This window comes from Capra hircus, chromosome 26 (genome assembly GCF_001704415.2).
Source record: "Capra hircus breed San Clemente chromosome 26, ASM170441v1, whole genome shotgun sequence".
NCBI classification, from domain to species: domain Eukaryota; kingdom Metazoa; phylum Chordata; class Mammalia; order Artiodactyla; family Bovidae; genus Capra; species Capra hircus.
The window spans coordinates 31,824,624-31,844,230 of NC_030833.1; the positions used below are offsets into that span (position 1 = coordinate 31,824,624).

A 19,607-nucleotide genomic window follows, 5' to 3' on the forward strand; every position below is an offset into this window, starting at 1 on the left:
GAGTTCATCTGGCATACGTTTTATGCAGCATCCTGTCATATTCCGGGATAGTTAGGGTTATTCCTATAAATTCAAAAACAAGTAAGATGTTTTCCAGTGAATTGTACAGCCCAAGTGAGGTTAGATAAATGCTCTACCAGTATAAACAGACATATTCCAGTAGAAAGAAACCTATGGCTAACCTCCTTGCTGGTCCTTCTGGCTTGATGGCTCTCATGACTCTCTCCCCTTTTGTGGTAGCTTGGTCTTGATCTAAGCTAATTAACATAGCAGACGTAATTAAAGGCTTGGGAAGGTGGTGGGATTTACACTGTAACATTAACAGCCTGAAATTTAATTTTAGGCATTTTCCTCTTTACAAAAAATCCCCAAGCCTTTATATTAACTCCTGTCCTTCCTTCACCCTTCTTTTTTTTCCTCCCTCTCTCCTTTTCTCTCAGTAGAAAGTTCCCTTTTTTCTTGCAGAACAATTTCTCTGACCTTTACTCCTACCTACAAGTACAACTCTGGGCTTCCTTATGTATACTTTTGCTGAACTTTTATTTATTTTTTTTTAAATTGAACTTTTAAATTATCCCATATATGTGGTGAGTGGGCAATGGTGATGAAGAAGTTGGCCTTATTTTACATGTTGTAATTAGGGGATAAGAATCACATATTTAGAACATTTTCATAGTTCATAATACATAATGTTAAATAATAACATAAAGTCCACATAGTTATTCTTTTAGATTATACCTTTTCTTTAATGTTGATTAATATAGTTTCATGGGACTGATAGTGTCTTCTCAGTAGCATGACTTTGTATCAGTAATTCATTCATTCTGCAAATACTTCTTGAGTAATTGCTATGTTCCAGGTACTGTGTTTGAAAACAGGAGTGTTATAATAAACCAAAAATACTTTCTCTACCTTCACAGAGTATGTACTATGGTAAGGGAGACATAGGCAATAATCAACTTAAGACTGAAACAATAACAAGGAGAGGAACAAGAGTCTATGAATGACTGTAAATGCTGAGATTTGACCAAGTTAGGTGGTTGGAAGTGTTCCCTAAAGGATTAACATGTAAGAGGAACAACCACATGAAAGATGTTTAACGTTGCTAATCATCAGAGAAATGCAAATCAAAACCACAATGAGATAGCACCTCACGCCTGTCAGAATGGCTATCGTCAAAAAGACCACAAATAACAAGTGTTGTGAGGATATAGCGTAAAGGAAACCCTAGTAGATTGTTGGTGGGAATGTAAATTGGTGCAGCCTCTTTGGAAAACAGTATGGAGGTTCCTCAAAAAACTAAAAATAGAACTACCATATGATCCAGCAGTCCCACTTATGGGTATATATCCGAAGAAAATGAAAACACTAATTCAAAAAGATATATGTACCCCAGTATTCATAACAACATTATTAACAATAGCCAAGATATAGAAGCAACCTAATAAATGGATAAAAATTTGGAATGGAATATACTCATCCATAAAAAGGAATGAATTTTGCCATTTTCAACAATATGAATAGACCTGAAGGGTACTATGCTTAGTGAAAAAACCAAACAGAGAAAGATAAATACTTTGTGTTATTACTTATATGTGGAAACTAAAAAATAAGCAAATTAATAAATATTAAAAAACAGAAACATTCGCTGATATAGAGAACAAACCAGTGGTTACCAGCGGAGAGAAGGGAAGGGAAGGGACAAGACAAGGGTAGGAGATTAGGAGGCACAAACACAAACTTATGTATAAAATAAGGAAGCTAACAAGTATATGTTTCGGCATGAGAAATATAGTCAGTGTTTTACAGTAACTTTAAATGGAGTATAAGCTATAAAAATATTGAATCAGTATGTCATACACCAGAAATAATATAATATTGTAAATCAACTAGACTTCAATTTTTAAAAATTCATTAAAGTGTAATTTGAACTTGAATGAGTGTTAACTAGACAAAATGAGAAATGAACAGTGTCAATGTTCTTGATAAAATGAAAAGCACGTGCAAAGATCCTAAGGATGAAAAAGGGGCCAGATTGACAAAAGAAAGGTATATTTAGAGAAGTAATTATGTATATCTATGGCTGATTCATGTTGAGGTTTGACAGAAAACAGCAAAATTCTGTAAAGCAATTATCCTTCAATAAAAAAAAATTAATTTTAAAAAAACTAAACAAAAAAGAGTTATGTAGAGACTTATAGGCATAATGAAGGGCCTAGAATTTCTTCTAAGCACAGTGAGAAAGATACTGAATATTTCTAACCTGGGGAGTGAAAAAATTTGATTTATTATACAGAAAGTATTCTATGTCTCCTCCCTGACAAATAGATTGGACAGGAGGCAGGGAAATCAGTGAGAAAAGCTGTTGTGGCGGTACACATAGTGATAGGGACCTGGAATGGGGTGTGGAGATGGAATGTATCGTTGGCAGTGGAAGGCACAGGACTTGATATGTTGGGTGAGTGTATAGTGATGTGCTCCTTCATGGTTCACAGCCTTGTTGCGGTGAAGGGACTCTTGTGTAACTCAGTGAAGCTATGAGCTGTGCCCTGCAGGGCCACCCAAGACGGATGGGTCATAATGAAGAATTCTGTCAAAATATGGTCCACTGTGGAAGGCAATTGCAAACCACTGCAGTATTCTTGCTACAGGAACACCATGAACAGTATAAAAAGGCAAAAAGATATGAAATTGGAAGATGAGTCCCCCAGATCAGAAGATGTCCAATGTGCTACCAGTGAAAAGTGGAAGGCAATTACAAGTAGCTTCAGAAAGAATGAAGTGGCTGTGTCAAAGCAGAAATGACGCTCAGGTGTGGATGTATCTGGCAGTGAAAGTAAAGTCTGATGCTGTAAAGAACAATATTGCTTTAAAACCTGGAATGTTAGGTCCATGAACCAAGTTAAATTGGATGTGGTCAAGCAGGAGATGGAAGAGTAAACACGAACATCTTAGAAATCAGTGAACCAAGATGGACGGAAATGGGCAAATTTCACTCAGATGACCACTGTATCTACTACTGTGCAAGAATCCCTTAGAAGAAATGAAGTAGCCCTCATAATCAACAAAAAAAGTCTGCAGTACTTGGGTGCAGTCTCTAAAATGACAGAATGATCTCAGTTCATTTCCAAGGCAAACCATTTAACATCACAATAATCCAAGTCTATGCCCCAACCACTAATGCCAAAAAAGTTGAAGTTGACCCTAAGTTCTGTGAAGACCTATGAGACCATCTAGAACACCAAAAAAAAAAAAAAAAAAAAAAAAATGTCCTTTTCATCATAGGGGATTGGAATGCAAAAGTAGGAGGTCAAGAGATACCTGGAGAAATAGGCAAGTTTGGCCTTGGAGCTCAAAATAAAGCAATGCAAAGACTAGTAGAGTTTTGTCAAGACAACACACTGGTCATAGCAAACACTCTCTTCCAACAACACAAGAGATGACTCTATACATGGGCATCATGGAAATGGTCAATACCGAAATGATTGATTATATTCTTTGCAGCTGAAATTGGAGAAGCTCTATACAGTCAGCAAAAACAAGACCTGAAGCTGACTATGGTTCAGATCATGAGCTCTTTTTTGCAGAATTCAGACTTAAATTTAAGAAAGTAGGGAAGACCACTAGACCATTCAGGTATGACCAAAATCAGATCACTTATGATTGTATGGTAGAGGTGATAATAGATTCAAGGAATTAGATCTGGTAGACAAAGTGCCTGAAGAATTATGGAAAGAGGTTCTTAACATTGAACAGGAGGCAGTGACCAAAACCATCTCAAAGAAAAAGAAAAGCACAAAGGCAAAGTGTTTGTCTGAGGAGGCTTTACAAAGTGCTGATGCAAGAAGAGAAGTGAAAGGCAGGGAGAAAGGGAAGGATATTCCCAACTGAATGCAGATTTCCAGAGAATAGCAAGGAGACATAAGAAGGCCTTCTTAAGTGAACAATTCAAAGAAATAGAGGAAAACAATAGAATGGGAAAAGCTAGAGACCTTTTCCAAAAAATTGAAGATACCAAGGGAACATTTCATGCAAGGACGGGCTTTATAAAGGACAGAAATGGCAAAGACCTAACAGAAGCAGAAGAGATTAAGAAGAGGTGGCAAGAATACACAGATGCACCATACAAAAAAATCTTAATGACCCAGATAACCATGATAATGTGGTCACTCACCTAGAGAAGCATCCTAGAGTGTGAAGTCAGGTGGGCCTTAAGAAGCATTACTTCAAACAAAGCTAGTGCAGGTGATAGAATTCCAGCTGAACTATTTAAAATCCTAAAAGATGATGCTATTAATATGCTGCACTCAATATGTCTGCAAATTTGGAAAACTCAGCAGTGGCCACAGGACTGGAAAGGTCAGTTTTCATTCCAATCCCTAAGAAAGGCAATGCCAGAGAATGTTCAGCCTACCTTACAGTTGCACTCTTTTTACATGCTAGTAAGGTAATACTCAAAATCCTTCAAGTTAGTCTTCAGCAGTACTTACCCGAGGACTCCCAGATGTACAAGCTGGTTTTAGAAAAGGCAGATGAACCATAGATAAAACTGCCAACATGCGTTGGATCATAGAGAAAGCAAGGGAATTCCAAGAAACGTCTAATTCTGCTTCATTGACTACTCTAAAGGCTTTGACTGTGTGGATTGCAACAAACTGTGGAGAATTTTAAAAAGATGGGAATACCAGACCGCAAAGAGTCATACATGATTTAGCGACTGAAAAACAACAATGGGAAAAGAGGAGATTAGTTAGAAGATAGAAAGAAAAGAGCCAAAGGCTTAGGAGAGAGCGCAAAGGAACTATCATATTCAGAGATGTGAGAAAAGAGGGATGGCCTCATATGTAGGAGGAAAGGGAGAGGAAGAGGTGTAGGAACCAAGGAAGCAGAGGGGATACTGCTAGAAGGCCAAGAAGACAAGAAATAGCAAGACAGAAAAGTGCCATTGATCCTGGGAGCATGCAGGTTGTTGGTGACCTTGAAAAATATAATTCAGTGGAGTGGTGGAACTGAAGTCAGATCACAACAGTTTGTAGAGTGAATGAGGGGTGAGATATTGGAAACAATAATGAGGACAGCTCTTAGGAAAATGTGAACTGTGAAAGAGAGTAGAAAAATGAAGGGAGACTTGGGGTCAAGGAAAATAATGGCATTTTTCCATTTAATTTAATGTGGGAGATAGCAGAACAGGTTTGTATGTTGAGACTTATATAGGAGAGAGGAGCTAGATGGTATAAGAGATGAAGGATATAACCAAATGAGAAGTCTGTTAAGGCTGGAAGAAATAGAATCCAGAGGAACTGGACTTTATATTTAAGGGAGATAGTTACACCAGGGTAACAGAAGGTAAGAAACAAATATTTCTCTACGTCAAAGATTAAAAAATCATACTGAGGAGACACTTCTACACAGTATATAATGTATAGATAAATGTATATAATGTATAGTTAAATCCTAGTTTGTGTACATGGTGTAACTGTGAGCATATAGATGTTAGCTTGTTGTTAATAAGAACTTGGACACAATTGTAAGAGACAGTTGAAAGAAATGAGCATCTGACCAGGTGGTATGGTGACAAATGGAAAGGCCTAGTTTCCCATACATCTAAAGACTAATAGGACTCAAGAGGCTAGAAAAAATTACATGAGGCAAGAAGGAAAGATACTGATGAATACTTTTTTTCTTATGTTCCTAAAAAAATGGAGATTTACCTTTCTTAATGTATATGTACTAAATACACAGTGCAATACAACTTTAAATGCATAAATATTCCCAGTGACTCAACTAACAATAACAAAAATGTCAGCACTCTAAATTACCAGCTCTGTAGTTTTTCCAGTCCTCCTGGTTATACAGATAAAATTTTACATAGCTGTGATCATTGTCTATGCATCATTTTAAATTCTGCCTTTCTTTGCCCATTGTTTTATATCGCCCTTTCCTTATTTCTACATAGTTCTCATATTTGTCATTCTTAATACCAATAAAATATTCCAGTGCACTGACGTACTGAGTCTGCCTAAACAACCCCTCACTGTTGGGCATTTGGGCTGGTTCCAATTTTTGTCTGGAATATATACCACAGTTGTAAACATCTTTAGACAAATAGTTTTTTTTATTTCTTTTGAATTACATCCTTGGGCTGTATTCCAAAAAGCTGAGTTTCTGGATCAGAGTATATGATAATTTTTATGGCTCTTGTATTTGTTGCCAGATTTCTTTTCAGAACAGTTTCACCAGGTTGCAGGGCCGTAATGTATTAGTGTATCTTTTCCCCCAATACCCCACAGCAATGAGTGTTATTTTTATTAATGTACTGTATTTTAATTAATGCAATATTATATGTCATGGTTGTTTAAATTTGAATCCTGTAAACTGTGAAAAGAACCAAACATTTTCGAAAACTTACTGTCGTCTCCTTTCCCCTTATCCCACATTTGCCTAATGACACAATAACCATTTTGCCTGAGGTGCAGACTAGGTGGGCATTTTAGATGCATTCCTCTCCTTTGTTCACAGACACCATTTGTTGTTGGAGTCCAGTCACTAAGTCATGTCTGACTTTTTGCGACCTCATGGACTGCAGCATGCCAGGCTCCTCTGTGCCCCATTATCTCCTAGAGTTTGCTCAGATTCATGGCCATTGAGTTGATGATGCTATCTAACCACCTCATTCTCTGCCGCCCCCTTCTCCTTTTGCTTTCAATCTTTCCCAGTGTCAGTGTCTTTTCCAATGAGCCTGCTCTTTGCATCAGGTGGCCAAAGTATTGGAGCTTCAGCTTTAGTAACAGTCCTGATGAATATTCAGGGTTGATTTCCTATAGTATTGACTGGTTTGATATCCTTGCTGTCTAAGGGACTGTCAAGAGTCTTCAGCACCACAATTCGAAAGCATCAATTCTTCAGCTCTCAACCTTTTTTACGGTCTAACTATCATATCTGTACATGACTACTGGAAAAACCATAGCATTGACTATAGGTACCTCTGTCAGCAAAGTGATATCTCTGCTTTTCTAATATGCTGTGCAGGTTTGTCATAGCTTTCCTTCCAAGGAGCAAGTATCATTAGTTAGTTATAAAGTTTTGTTATTTCTGACTTGTTAGTATCACTCATATCCCATCTTTTCATTTTTATTTTAAACCTTATCATTTTTCTTCTTGAACAGATTTCTCCATACCTAGATTTTTAAAAATGCTACATGCGGTCAAGTCACTCTTGCTTGAAATTCAAACACTTTCACATGCACCCCTCGCCTTTAGGGTCCAGTGCCTGCCTTCTTTGCAGCTAGTCAGCAGCTACATACCCTTGCACAGCCTGCCCTCAGTACATCAAAAATATATGTCCATCTTAGAAGATGCCATACTTTTTAACCTTTGCACCTTTTTATTTTGTATCATTTTCTTTGGAATACCACTCTCTTCCCTCATTTTTCTTCTTTCCAATAGATCTTCTCTCACAACTTGGGGCAGGATTTCTTGTCACCCCCTTCTGTCCTTATATGGTACTTTACTTTTCTGCTATAGAACTTACCAAATTGATGATAATTTTTATTTGCATATCTGCCTCCCCCAACAAACTGTCGACTAGGACCAGAATTCAGTCAATGTTTTATTGATTCTGCAGCCTTCAGAATGTAGGAACAGCTTTAGTTTTTTTAGAACCAAACTAATTTTTAAGTTTAAAACTACTTGGGTATTTACTGGACTATACAGGACTATTTCTCCCAGTTAGGATATGAAAAAGCAGAGATAGAATCTTCATGTTTGTGTCTTCAGGGACTACCATGTTGCCTGGAATATGGGAAGTACTTAATAAAATGCACGTTTTATTATTTTCATTTCCTCACTCAGGAAGTGGCTCTTCCCAGTTATTGATTTTTATCTAAAGGCATGAAGTAGTGTTCTTTAGGGTTTTATCATTTTTCTCTGCTTTTCTTTTTCAAACTTTTATGCATCATGTATGTAATGACAACTTTATCTTAATGTATCGCTTATTACTTTGAAATATGTTTTTATTATTTCAGAAGTTACTTTTTATGATAGTTGTTCTTGTCTATTTTCTTATTGATTGTCTTTTCTGTTTCTTTCCTTATACAATTAGGATAAAGCTTTCAATTTTATCTAGCCTTTTACAAATGTTTTAATTTTCAAGGTTAGGCTCTTTCAACTTATTTGGAGTTTATTGTTGGATCTAGTATAGAATGAGGACTGAATCTATTTTTGGTGATGTGGCAATGTCAAGAAAAGCAGTTATTCGATGAAAAGAGGTTCACTCAGGCTTCTTTGGGAGCTTTTAAGTTATAGTGAAATTAGTACTAAATTATCTCTCAATAAACATTTATTGAACACCTATTTTGTGTTTGATCCTGGCTTAAGTGTTGGGTTTATATTGACGAATAAAACCAAAGTAACTCTTACTCTCTTGGAGCTTAGCCAGACAATAAAAATAGTGGCAGTCACACAGTCATGGAGTCTTTGCAACTCCATGGGTTGTAGCCCTCCAGGCTCCTCTGTCCGTGAAATTTTCTGGGCAAGAATCCTGGAGTGGGTAGCCATATCCTTCTCTTGGGAATCTTCCTGACCCTGGTTCAATGCAGGGATAGAACCTGGGTCTCCTACATTGCAGGTAGATCCTTTACTATCTAAGCCACCAGGGAAGTCCTAAAAAACCGAACCATAGTAAATAAGAAAACAAATCAATTATCCCAAATTGTGTGTAATTCTGTGAATTAAATAGATACCTGGAGTTGGAAGACTTATTTAGACAAGGTAATCAGAGACAGTTTATCTGAGGAACAATATATTTAAGCCAAGAATGAAAAAATGAGAAGGAACCGATTGTTCAAAGTGTAAAGTGAAGAAAGTTTTAGTTAGAGGTGGTTGGTCATGTTTGTCAATGTCCTGAGTCAGAAACAAAATTAAGGCATTTGAGCGACAGAAAGATGGGCATTATAGTGACCAAAAGGAGAGCAGTAGGAGATGAGACTGCATAGACAAGCAAGGATCATATTATTACTGAATCATGTATACCATGGTAAAGAGGTTGTATATTTTATCCTCTGAGCAATGGAAAGCTATTATGGAGCTTTTATAAGGGCAGCAGCATGTACCAGAATCTACTATATTTTGTGTGCCAAATAATGTGCAAAAGTAAGAAATCAAAAGAGCTCAGTAAGGAGGTTTTCACCATGAGTTATGTTTAATTAGATTAAGGTAATGGCAGAAAAAATGGAGAGAAGTTAAGATAGACATGCTTTACTGATGGATATCTCAGTAAGGTGGAGGTGAGAGAATAGGAGGAATTAATAGAGGATGATTCCCACCTTTTGAACAGTTAGCATCTCTCATTCAAGAGCCATCACATGCAGAAAAGGGACATTTTCAAAAGAAAGATACACCAAAATGAATACATATTCATACTCAGGAAATAATATCTCTGTAGCAACAAAAAATGATTTTAAACTATATTGGGTGTGTTTCAAGTTGAAGATAGTGATCTGATCACAAGGTCCACTTTCTTCTGGTACCACCATCCCAACTCCTTTTAAAAACTGATAAAGAACAATACTTAATAACAAACACACAAAAGAGGGATCATGTGCAGGTGAGAGACTTTTGACAGATTTCTCTAAGACAATAGACAGATGAAAGCTTATCGACCGAATAATCAGAGTGAGGAAGTGGCAACCCAGAGAACATGGACTCTCAGAAAAGATGAGAATTTGCCTTGCAGATAGGCTCAGAGTCGAGAGAGGGTGAGGTAAGAAAGAGTGACCAAGCCAAGGGCTTAATATGAAAATCTGTCTGCAGAGGGGCTGACAGACGTGGAGAAGAGGAGGCCCAGTAAACCATGCACATGGAGTTAACCTTTGGTTAGAATGACTTATGGCAGCATTTCCTTAAATATGCTCTGGAAAATACCAGTCCTGCAAAATAATAGCATTATGTGGCGGGAGGGGGAAGTAAAATGTCCGTAGTCAAGTAAGTCTGAGAAATACTGAAATACACAAATGTACTGAAACACTTCCTAGCATCTTTATTACATTAGTTTACATTCTGAATCTCCAAGAAGGGTATTTAGCACACAGAATTTAAAAAATTTATTTGACCATAGTCTTGTTTTCAGGGAATATCTTGAGAGACTAGTGTTCCACTAATGTGTTTGGACAACGCTGACTTGGAATGTGAGCCCTGCTTTAGGTGAGAGATGGCCATAAAGAAAACAATAACAGAAGAGTTACAATTTGGAGAACTCAGAACTTGGACCACTTCAATAGCCCCATGACTGGTCTATTTGCTTCCATTCCTGTCCTAACATTCCGTGGTGACTCAGATGGTAAAAAAAAAAAAATCTGCCTGCAATGCAGGACTCCTGGGTTCAGTCCCTGGGTCAGGAAGAGCCCCTAGAGAATGGAATGGCAACCCACTCCAGTATTCTTGCCTGGAGAATTTCATGGACAGAAGAGCCTGGCAGGCACAGGTCCATGGGGTCACAAAGAGTCGGACATGACTGAGTGACTAACCCATGTCCTCTCCAATCTATTCACCACACAATTGCCAGAAAATCTTTTAAAAACATAATTCCCATGCTGTCAGTCATTTGATAAAGACTCTTTAATGACTATTCATTGTTCTTAGAATAAAATTGAATCTCCTTGCCATACCAACAAGGCTCTATGACAAATGATCTGGCTGCTTCTCAGCTCTTCATTCTCTTCTTCTCTATATTTCCCTTCTTCTTACTACACTCAAGCCTCACTGACCTGGGATGTGTTAAGCTTCTCCCTCTCTTTTTTTTTTTCAGCAGGGTGGATAAGATGGAGTTGCACAACATATGCTCTTCTTTGTACCTAAATTATTCTCTCAGCTTGCCACGTTACTGATTTCACCTCATCCATCAGAGTCCTTTCTTGACTAGCCTTGCTAAGTGATTCTCCATCAGCACACTGTTAGTTCTCATTATGCATTTATCACAAAACTGCATATTTATTATTTGTTTCATATAGATTATAAACTTCATGAGAGCAGGAAGTTGTCTGTGGTATTTCCTAATGTATATTCAGTACTGGCAAAAAGCCTAGTATAATACTTTGTGGGTGCTCAAATTTGTTGAATGAAGAATGGAAGTTATCCTAACATTCTATAGAGTTGCTGGTAGCATATTCTAACTTGAACCTGGGTTAGAACAGAAAGCTAGACAGGGCCTTTAGCTCCCATGGAGGCCCAGAAAGCTATGGAAAGTATTCTAATTTGGGCAAAGATGATAAAAGCAGAAGAGAATTAGGAAGCAAATAATGGTCTTTCCCATCGCAGTAGACCACATGATATATGCTATAAACTCAATAATCTGCAAACCAGAAATAGGAAAATTGCCTTTTTCTATCCAGAATTTCTATCTTTAGTTGCGTCTAATTACCAAAACTTCTATGAAGGGCCTAATGCTAATTTATAGGCTCCACTTGTACTCAAAGTGGCAAATAGACAATAGTGAAAGCAGTATGGGTGGGTAAGGATGGAAAGTTCACTATGTTCCTATACACAAGCTGTCATGACTTTTGTGAGCCCTGGGCACTTCTGACCTCATGGGTCCCTTCCTCCAGAAAAACATTAACAGCAGCTTTCTGTTTTCCTATAGTGAGTCAGTGTAGCAGGACTGAAGATGAGGGTGGAAATAGCAGGATGGTAAAGTACATACACTCTAGAACCAGATGTGACCCAGATAAGCATCTAGTTAGGTCACCTTGTTGTTGTTGTTGTTCAGTTGCTCGGTTGCGTCCTACTCTTTGCGATCCCATGGACTGCAGCACACCAGGCTCCCCTGTCCTTCACCATCTCCTCGAGCTTGCTCAAACTCATGTCCATTGAGTCAGTGATGCCATCCAACCATCTGGTCCTCTGTTGTCCCCTTTGCCCCCTGCCTTCAGTCTTTCCCAGCACCAGGGTCTTTTCCAATGAATCAGCTCTTCACATCATGTGGTCAAGTATTGGAGCTTTAGCTTCAGCATAGCCCTTCCAATTAATATTCAGGATTGATTTTCTTTAGGATTGATTGGTTTGATCTCCTTACAGTCCAAGGGACTCTCAAGTGTCTTCTCCTAAATCACAGTTCAAAAGCATCAATTATTTGGTGCTTGGCCTTCTTTATGGTCTAACTCAAGGTCACCTTGAGGAATTCTTTAATCTCTTTAAAACCTCAGTCTCCTCACTGGTAAAATGAGGCAAATGAAATTACCTATTTCTTAGGCATGTTGTGAAGTTAAATGAGATAATGAATTTAAAGTGCTTAGTGTGGTTCCTGGCACAATTGATACCTGAAGAAATGTCAGCTACAATTGTTAAAAACAAGGGTATTTCAAAGATAAAAAGGCAAGGTTTTTTCCTAACTGACTTTTTGCATATGATTCAATGTAGCCCTCTAAGCAGTTCGAAGAACTGAACTAAGATGAGAACTAGAAAGATTAGCTGCAATAACATGTCATTTTATTGAGGGTGATCACAGCTCCTGCCTGCAAACCTGCTTATACTGAATTCTTGTTCGGAGTGGGAAGTTGCACAGCTGGGGACGGTTTGGTGCACAGAGAAATTATTATTAACAGTTATTCCTAATAACCATTCTGTTTTATTTCAACTATGAAAGAGTTATATGACTTAAAATACAAGAGGAGAAAACAATTTATTCCTCTTAGTTCATAAGAAGAGAATTTCCATCTCTGCCTCTAGAGAGAGGCAAGGCCTCCCAGCAGCTGTTCAGTGCTAATTACCAAGGAAGCACTGGCTACTGCAAAGGTCTGCTCCCTAGCTGAGAATTATGCTAATGACATATGCTAATTATGCTAATATTATGCTAATACCTACTTCTAAACTTGCTTTCTTTTCTTTTTCTTTTTCTTTTCCTGGACAAAACTTCTTTTTTGATTAGAGAAAAAGCCTAATTCCTGACCCAAGCTGAAGGTTAGCAGTTATTTCTGTTATGATGAAGGATGTTTTTCTCATCTTCTGTTGTCAGAAAAGTCAGATAAGGAATAGAAAGAATATTGTAGAAGGAGACTGGAGTCCTGGGTCATAGATTAAAATTTAACACATATGGTCTTGGGAAATATTCTTCTTCACTTTCTTTTTTGCATTTCTTTCCTCACTTTCCCATTCTACTTTCCCTTAGAACCTTATTTTTTTCTCTATGAATGGCCTATCCTAATAGGTCATTTTGTAAAAGGTGTGGCCCATAGTCATCCTGTGTTGGAAGTACCTGGAAAGCTTCTTTAAAAGGCAGCATGATATTTAGTCCAGAGAAATCCCGAGTCCCCTTTACCCAGTTTCTCCCAATAGTGACCTCTTGTGAAACTATAGGATAGTATCACCACTAGGACACTGGCATTGATACAGTAAAGAAACAGACAATTTCCATCACCACAGGAGTATCTCATGTAGCTCTTTCTTTTTTCATGTAGCTCTTTTACCCTGCTCATTCTTGCTGTTTCTTAAAACTTCTGCCAACAATTATTTGTTCTCTATTTCTATAATTTTGTAATTTCAAAAATGTTATATAAATAGAATAATATAAATACAACCTTTTAGGACTGGATTGCCACTCAGCATAATTCCCTGGATATTCAACCAGTTTGTTGTGCGTGTCAATAATTGGTTCCTTTTCATTGCTGGTTAGTATTCCATGATATGGGTGGACTACGCTTTGTTTAACCGTTCACTCACTGAAGGACATTTAGTCCTATTGTTGTTTATTATGAACAGAGCTGCTATGAGTATCTTTGTTTAAAAATGCAACATGATTCTTAGTCTCCAGCCCAGACCTACCAAACCAGAATGTGTGGGGATAGGACCTAAATGTTGGCATTTTGAACAGGAGAGCCAGGGGAGAAATAAATCAGCATTTTATTTGTTCTAGAGCATAATATATAATTAACCTAGTACAGTACTCTTGCCTGGAAAAATCCCATGGTTGGAGGAGCCTGGTAGGCTGCAGTCCATGAAGTCGCTAAGAGTTGGACACGACTGAGCAACTTCACTTTCACGTCTCACTTTCATGCATTGGAGAAGGAAATGGCAACCCACTCCAGTGTTCTTGCCTGGAGAATCCCAGGGACGGGGGAGCCTGATCGGCTGCTGTCTATGGGGTCGCACAGAGTCGGACACAACTAAAGTGACTTAGCAGCAGCAGCTTAATATATAATTAGCCATGGAAATGTAAATGGCTTTGGACTAAATGGAAGATGCGTGGTTTGCTATAACTCAAAATGAATAATTTCCTCACAAGCTTTTCCTAGCTTTGGTGTAGAATGGCTCTCACATCTTATTCATGTTAGTTACATAACCAAAGATTCTCTTTGTGAGCAAGGAAAAGAAGGATCAGGCTCCTACACTCTTATTGAAGTTTATAGTCATTTAGACATCCACTTCCTCATGAAGGATTTATCCTCTTTCCTGGGAGCAAAATTCAGAAACTAGTTTTTAGGGTTACACTCTGTGGTCCAAAAGTAGAATTCAAACCCCAAAGACCATGAATAAAGATGTGCCTTATTATAAGAGGGAGCTGTGATATGCCCTGGGAGAGAAGGCTCAACAATATTTTAGATACGTCATATGTGCAGGTGGATAACAAAGGAAAGAAACTCTCCCAGATTTGGGGTCCCTTGGGGGAGGAAAGGAACTCTCACAATGTAAGGGGATATTTTGTTCTTTTCCATAGCAGCATATTTGCTCCAGTGGGAAAGATCCCTTCAACCTGCCTGAAAGGTCTACCTGGCATTAGCCAATTTCCTTAGGTAGAGGTCCCTGCCCCTTGCTTCTCTTGTCCCTTTTTGCATGACTGGATGTCAGCATGAGGGCAGACATCTTCTATTCTCTGAAATAATCATCCAGGATTCCTGCTTTCATAATTCAGGTATGGAGACATCCAACCTTGGAAAACCCAAGATCTTCCCTTTTTGTCATTATTCACATCCTAGGTCATCTTTTACTTGTTCATTCATAGACCTAAATCTAGGGATTAGAATGGAAGTGGATGGTTGAAAATCCTTGGATAATACTGGACCCTAAATGGAATTTCACTTTCCCAGTGGTATTTCACTCCTGACAGCACTAGTCTCTGTGCATGTTATTCCACCTCTAATATTACTATTGCTGAGCATTCTGCAGCTGTGTTGAAGTTATTCATTTATGTGGTTTGGGCCAGTTTCTGAGAAACAGGCAAAACTAGGGAGCAGAGGAATCCATCAATGTTAGATTTAAACACAGAAATTTATAATCTTTTTGGACTTGTCGTCTTGCTCATTGCCAGTATAGATATAAAAACAGAGTATGGAAATGATACAGATACACAGTAGATAGAAAAAAATCCTAATTTTCAGAGGGGGAACATGGGGCTAAGAAGAAGTCAACAGTTCTTCTGTTCTGTGGAGTTTTGTCTAATCAGTTTCCTTTTAAGTGTTATTTCTGTGCTTGGTTTTTGTTTTTCTAGATTTTTAAGAAATCATTCAAAGGGTTCTGAAAGCAGAAAATTTGTTCCATTTTAGGTGAATTTTCTATACTTCTCAAAAAACAAAAGTGTGTTTAGTGATCCCGGTTGTTGTTGTTCGGTCTCTAAGTCATGTCCGACTCTGTGACCCATGGACTGGAACACATCAGGCTTCCCTCTCCTTCACTATCTCCTGGAGTTTGCTCAAATTCATGTCCATTGAGTCGGTGATGCCATCCAACTGTCTCATCCTCTGTCACCCCCTTCTTCTCCTGCCTTCATTCTTTCCTAACATCAAGGTCTTTTCCAATAAGTCAGTGCTTTGCATCAGGTGGCCAAAGTATTGGATCTTCAGCTTTAGATCAGTCCTTCAAATGAATATTATGCTTGATTTCCTTGAGGATTGACTGGTTTGATCTCCTTGCTATAAAGGGACTCTCAAGAGTCTGCTCCAGCATCACAATTCGAAAGCATCAATTCTTTGGTGCTCAGCCTTCTTTACAGTCCAACTCTCTGGAAAACCACAGCTTTGACTACAGGGATCCTTGTCAGCATAGTGATGTCTCTGCTTTTTAATATGCTGTCTAGGTTTGTTATAGCTTTTCTTCCAAGGAGCAAGTGTCTTCTAATTTTATGGCTTCAGTAACCATCTGCAGCAATTTTGGAGCCCAAGAAAATAAAATCTGTCATGTGACGAATAGATTCAAGGGATTAGATCTCTAGACAGAGTGCCGGAACAAGGAGGTGGTGACCGAAACCATCCCCAAGAAAACAGTCATCCTGGTAGTAGTATTTGGAAATGCATATTTTGTTTGACATTATTTCTGAATTAGATTCTTCTTCCTCAGAATAAGTGTAGAAGTGCTCCCATGTTTTTGAAGTTGTTCTCATTAATTTACTAAAAGAAAAAGGAAGAATGTAGTTTACAAAAATTTTCATGTGAACAAATATTTAATAATGTTTTTCCCTCAACTTTCCTACTGCTTAAATGTGCTACCAAAGTTAAAATAATAATATTCGTCTAAACATGTTAAATTGTGATTGTCATTTTTAAAAAATATTATATTGAAACAAAACTATATTTTAATATTTGGATTTATTTTACAAAATAAGACCTTAGCTAAGGATCTAACTTTACTTTTTTTCCAAATAGTCACAAATCACATGACACCATTAAAAATATGCTTCAATTTTTCACATACTAAATTCTTTTCCATGTAATAGATTCTTATATATAAATTTTTATAAAAATCCCCTTCTGTTCCATAGATATCCTTACTAATTCCTGATCTCTTTACTAATTCCTAAGATCTCCTGACTAACTCCTAGGAATGTTTTAATAATTGCAGGTTTTATGGTGTATTTTAATATGTGGTAGATCAAATAAATATCCCTTTGGTATTCCAATTTTTCTTCAGAACATTCTTGGCTTCTTTCAGATTAATGTTAGAATGATTTTGCAAAGTTTCAAAAATATCTGGTGGGTTTTTTTTTTAATTAGAATTTCATCAAACTCGTAAATTAGGTTAGGAAGAATAAATTGATTTTCCCAGTCCAGGTCATAGTAGGTCTTTTCCTACACTCAATTTAAAAATATTTCTCTGTAAACTCTATAACATTACATATATGGATCCAGTGTATTTTGCATTTAATTATAGATTTTCTTTGAGGATAAGGTAGGAGTGTGGGGAGAAAACTTTTGCATTACTTTAAATGCTTCTGATGCTAATGCTAGTTTTCCCATTCTTTTTGTAATAAAACTTTTGATAATGGAAGGTTATTTAAAGACTTAATTATCAACCTTTAGCAGAACAAACGATCCAAAGCATATGAGGAACTCCAGATCATAGTATCAAAAAAGACAAGTTTCCAGTTTCTAAGACACCAAATTTGATGTGTTCTTAATTGCCTGTCCAAAACCTTTTAGCCAGAAAGGGCATTTTACCCCTAATTTTCTTGTGAATGCATAACTGTTATCATCAGTGACCATTTGCTTCAAGTTCTTTGTGGCATTTTCAGAAGAATTGGAATACATTCAACAATGCCAGCATTAAAGTATATCCCAGTATTGCCCGTCTTAGGCAATGGCATTACTGCAATTAAAACTTCAGGAGTCTCTCTCACACTCTGTCTTACACCCTTTCTTCACTTAAACTCACCCTTGTCAAACCCTCTTGGATGCACCAACAGTGTTTTTTTCAATTGTGTCTTTATTCATTCCCACATTTCAAAGCCTCCCATAACTCTGCAGTCATCTCCCACCAATTTATCCACACCACTACTTTTCACCTTTACTGTAGCCAAAGTGATCTTCTTAAAACTCATGTTTGAGCCTGACACCCCCTCACTTGCTTAAGCACAGGATAAATCCAACAGGCAGGAGGAACTAGCTGTATTTTACAATATTGTGTTGGGTGCTAATCATACAGAGATAAATAAGACATCAACTTGTACCAGGATGTTAAGGGATGAATAAAGGCCAGATGTGTCAGCATCATGGACCAGTTATCTGACCAGTCTGTCAGGTAACTTCCTACCTGTCCCCTGACATCCACATATCCTGGACTCCTGAGAAAATACTCACCTTGACTCTGTCTGGCTTTACTCAAGCTGTTCCTATGCCTGACTTGCTTTTTAGGGCAAAATCCTACCCTTCTTTCAATATGAGATTCAACGTCTTGTGAGATATGAAGCTTTACTCGGTGCTTATCCCTCTTTTAACACCACAGAAGGTAGAGCTAGCTACTCCCGTGACTGCTCTGCCCCAGCAGTTAGTTCACACCAGTAGCGCAGCACAAAGGCACTGCTAGCTTGTCTCATTGTCTGTCTTTTCAGCTTTACTGTGGTTGTTGCATAGCAGAGGCTCTGACTCAGTCACCTTTCGACGCTTTTGCTCCAGTACATTCCTTGCCTTACAGATAACACTGAAATGCTCAAGTCTGTGAGAGGAAGTCAACAAGCAAATGAGGTGCTGAAGCCTTTTTACTTTTTAAAAAAATATAGGGTAGTGCTTTCTCAAGGCAAAAATTCAACTTTTTTTTCTTTCTTTTTTTTTTTTTTTGCATTTTAGAGTTGTTATGTACTTCTTGGCCTTAGTGAAAACAGCTTGAAAACAACATAGCATTTGGAATCAGAAAACCTGAATTTAGTCTGCATTACGATATGAATTTGAACAAGTCACATAACCTCTATGTGACTTAGCCATCTCCACTATATTATTAGAAATATCTGCCTACCAGGGCTGTTTTGAGAGTTATGTGAAATTATACACATAGAAAACTGAAAAAAATTTTAATGAGAAAGCATGATAAATATCAGTGTAATTTTCATTATGGTCTTTTTTGTATGTAAATAGAGATGATTTTGCTTTTCAGAGATTTTAGAAATAATTTTGTAAGAGTAAAGCCCATGTAAACACACAGACATGCAGGGTTGGCCAAAGGGTTTATTTAGCTTTTCTGTAACACCTTATGGAAAAACCCAAGCAAACATTTTTGCCAACCCAATACTTAATGACACTTGTGTCTAAGTTTGTCTAGGCTTTCTAATTTCTGAAATATCCTGGGAAGGGGGTACTCAGTTTCATTTCCCCTTCTTAATTTTTGGGTTTTCCTACTTGGTCTCTGCAGCTTAGAGTGCATATGTGACAGGGATAGTATTTTGGATCCTAATCTGTTTTCCCCTCTCCCTGGACTTTTCCGTTTTCCTCCTCTCTATTCAAGAATGTGTACTTACTGGCTCCGGGGTGGGACATGAAAAGATGGAGAAGAGAATGTACAAGCCTTTCTGGCTTTTGAATTTTAAAGAAAGAATTCTAGGCATAGAACTTGAAATAGTGAGGAGAGTGGAGCTACTCTCCCAGATTCGAGCGATTTTTCTGGGCTAGAGAAAGGAGAGGAGAAGAGAAAGAGAAATCCATGGGCTCCAAAAGCAGAGGCTACCTGTGTCCTGCTTCCAAAAGAAGTACTCCTAGAAGGGGTGGCATGAGTCCATAAAAAAGAGCTGTTTAGGATGTCTAAAATGCTACTTCTCTAGCCAGTTGGGCTTCCCAGGTGGCAAGTGGTTAAGAATCTACCTGCCAATGCAAGAGACTCAAGAAACATGGATTCAATCCCTGGATCAGGAAGATGTCCTG

The 19,607-nt window shown here is 37.8% G+C and overlaps 1 protein-coding gene across 1 annotated transcript in view; it reads left to right on the forward strand.

Annotated features, from left to right (window-relative positions):
- Positions 1-19,607, forward strand: part of HPSE2 (heparanase 2 (inactive)) — a 697,385-nt gene that overhangs the window by 440,081 nt on the left and 237,697 nt on the right. The gene's annotated exons all lie outside the window — the stretch shown is intronic.